This window comes from Dipodomys ordii, unplaced genomic scaffold (assembly GCF_000151885.1).
Source record: "Dipodomys ordii isolate 6190 unplaced genomic scaffold, Dord_2.0 Scaffold100, whole genome shotgun sequence".
Classification (NCBI taxonomy): Eukaryota; Metazoa; Chordata; class Mammalia; order Rodentia; family Heteromyidae; genus Dipodomys; species Dipodomys ordii.
In genome coordinates, this window is record NW_012267316.1 from 3,585,330 (window position 1) to 3,589,086 (window position 3,757).

Consider the following 3,757-nt stretch of genomic DNA (forward strand, 5'->3'; position numbering starts at 1 on the left):
AGATGGGGAGGCAGCAACTTGGTCAAAAGTTAAATTACCTTGGGCTCTTGCTTCCTAAGGAATGTGTGTTCAGGAAGAGAAAAATATGAGCATCCTATTCATCAAAGTAGAGACCACGTTGTTTTATCTCTTTCCCTAGAAGTGTCAGGAATTTCCATTATATCCTGTGTGAATGCAAACATCCTTCAAAGATAATCTGTTTGGGGTTTTAGCTCTATCTCACCAAACATACGTTCTTGATGTATATATTTATATCAAGGAATGGGATCTTTATTTAAAATGATATTGTTCAGGAAGCAGCAGTTTGACAGTTTACATTCTTTCTCTTAAATATATATATATATATAAACTTCAATTTTATTTTTATTGTCTGTGTATTTATTATCTTTAAGTAGTTATACAAAATATTTATAGATAGAAAACCCCAAAGTTTCATAATATGTCTTTGGACTTCTGATTAACATATTCCAAATATATGGTTTTAAATTGTTAGTTACAGAACTGAATGTCTAGTGTGCTTGAGTTCTTTTCATTCACCGCAACAAGACAAATCTTAGGCAGGTGTTGAAAGAGTGGGTTTGGGAAATATGAGTGTTAGGATTTGCACATTTCAGATGGTCAATGAGCTGATTAACAATAGATTAATTCGGGAGCACCTCATGCACTGTGGCCAATGGAGCTATGTAGTCAGGGGAAGGAACTAGTAGAATTGTGAGGGAGAGGAGGCTGGAGTCAACCAGAGCAAAACTCACCTGAGTAATTTGAGGATGCCCACCTCGCTGGGGACAGAGTTGATGTATTCAGGCAGATAAAGCTCCCAAAATTCTGAATGTGGATTATTTTTGTCTGTCCTATGCATAGTGATATCATCTACTTAGCTTCTAGTATCACTCACTGGAGATTATTAGTTTCATAGCAAATGACTCCTTTAAAAAATGAAAATATCTGCCAGGTTCAAAGCCAGCTCGGGCAGGAAAGCCCGTGAGACTCATCTCCAATAAACCACTGGAAAACCAGAAGTGGCTCGGTAACTCAAGTGGTAGAGCACTCGCCTTGAACTGAAGAGCTGAGGGACAGTGCCCAAGCCCAGAGCTCAAGCCCCACACCCAACAAAAATAAAAATAAATAAAAAATGAAAGTATCTATTTTAGACATTACCACAAAATACTGAGACTATGTAATGAATAAATAACCAATATTTATTTCTCACAGTTTCTGGAGGCTGAGAAATCCAACATCAAGGCATTAGTCTGTTCAGTATCTGGTAAGGACTGCTCTCCAGAACTGGGCCCTTATGATCTTCTCACTTGCTCAGCTGATGTTCTACCACTGAGTCACACCTCCAGTGCAGCTTTTGCTGGTCATTTTGGAGATGGAATCTCAGCCTTTTCTGCTTGAGCTGGCTTTGAACTAAGATCCTCCAGGTCTTGGCCTCAGAGTACATAGGATTATAGGTATAAGACACTGGCACCCAGCTTTTTTTTTTTTTTTTGTCCTCCTCTGGCAGATAGGTGACGGCTATGTCTACTGGGGAAAGGGAAGGGTGAGGCAGAAGGATAAAGGGGCTGGCTGACTTCCCTGAGATTTTTTTGAAGGATACTAATCACCCCCTAAAGTCTCTACCTCTTAATCTTACCATATTGTCTTGGGTTCTGTTATATAAATTTGGTAGGGGGCTACATTCAAACCGTAACTATACCATGCTCAACATTTTCTGTTATGCATTGCTAAGACATTTGAAGATTGTAGATTCTGTTCTTGCCAAACCCTAGAAAAATGGCTCGGCATGATATTGGATGTACTGCTATGTTTATTGTCCAGGGTGATAAATGCAGAGGGCTGTCCCTCAGGACCTTATTTTCTATGACAGGCTAAGAACCACAAACACAGGAAGCCTATCTTTCAGAAAGAACAGCTCACAGTATCACATAGAGTATTGGTGTCTTTGTGGCTCAAAGCTTTCATTGTTAGCATTAAATGCAAAAGCAAGCATGGAGTTTGAGCAGGGCTCAATAGCTGAAGGGTTCCTCTGCTCCCAACAGGTGGGTCCTCGCACAGTCACATGTCATATTATATCCATATCTAAATCCGTGTCTATTATCTCATTTATATGCACTCATTCAAAGCTTATCTTGGTGTAGGCCTAGCCCTTTGAGACACATACTTTCTATGCATTCTAATGGATAAAGTCGAGGGATATGGCCTCAGTTGATGATGACATTGTCTGGGACATACACACACACACACACACACACACACACACACACATACATGCCCAGGGCCTTTCTACTGCCTATCTTCATGGTGTGGTGAACAGCCAATGGCAAACATGCTTTTCTGATCATGCAGTCACTGGATCTCAGCAAAGCACTACCTTTGTCTAATGTAGGTTTAATGCACTTTCAAAGTCAAATGTGCCTGATAGGTGCCTGCAATGTGGTGTGTGAGTGGTGCATATATATGGTGTGCTGTGGTGTGTGTGTGTGTGTGTGTGTGTGTGTGTGTAAGAGAGACAGAGAGAGAGAGAGAGTATAAGCACACAATAGTTAATGGTCTTGGCGCTGAGGGTCATCAGGAAAAGACCCTTGTTGGACAGAAGCCCAGCTTTGCAACTAGCACCAGCAACCGGATTCGCAGGACACAAGCAACATGAAAACACAGGGCCCTGTGTGCAGGAACAAAGTGCTGCTGATAAAGAAGTACAAATGTTTTCCTTTCTTACTGGCCACTCTTGGCCTGTCCTTGAGTTTCTTGCTCCCTATTAAATGAGTCTTTTCCTAAGTAATGGGCCACAGCCCCCATGGACTCCAGTGCCCATGAATTGTCTCATGAGGGCACTGGACATCCATTCTCCATCTCTTCAGCTATAGATCCACTTCAGGTCATTTTATTCCCAGAATGAAGACAAACCTGTCACTACCAATACAGAGTTGGAGGATGGAGGCCACTACCATATCACTCACTGAGATGCTAAATTTGGTACTCTTAAACCAGTGCTCCCTGATCATATTTATATTAATACCAAATGTGTTCGTTTAATTCTCCCTCTTCCATTCTTTATCACATCAAATTAGAATACAATGACCTCATAGGGTGATAGTGGTGAAGATCAACTAGACACATGTAAGAATGATTACAGTCATTTCTGACATACAGAAAATGATATGTAAGCCAAATATGGTGGCCACACCTGTTAATCCCAACACTATGGAGGCAGAGACAGGAAGGTGGAGAGCTTCAAGCCACCCTGAACTATATAAACAGACCCAATCTCACAAAACAAAACAAAAGGAAAGGGAAACAATGTGTAAGAGGCAAGCAATTTCCCCCTTTAGTTATTTGGGAGGGGGCTCAAAATTTTTATTTTGTATAATGTTGGTGTATTTTGTTGGAGATGGTGTTTTAAATAAGTTTTTATTGTGAAAATACTGTACAGAGGGATTACAGTTACATGAGCAAGGTAATGATTACATTTCTTATCAAGTATTGTTGCCTCCTCCTTTGTTTTTTCCCTACCATCCCTTCCCTCTCACCTCAACAACTACACTCCCCTCCCCCCTCGGCCTAAATTGTAAAGTTCATTTTTCAACACAGTGTCTTGAACATCTCATTGTTACAATGGGTCAACCTGTATCTCTATTTAAACATTTTGTTTTTTCCCTTCCCCTCCCCAAATTATACCAACATCAAATACAGTGAAAACAGGGGTTATACCATGGGGAAGGAACATACAAAGCAACAAAAAAAATCACAAGGT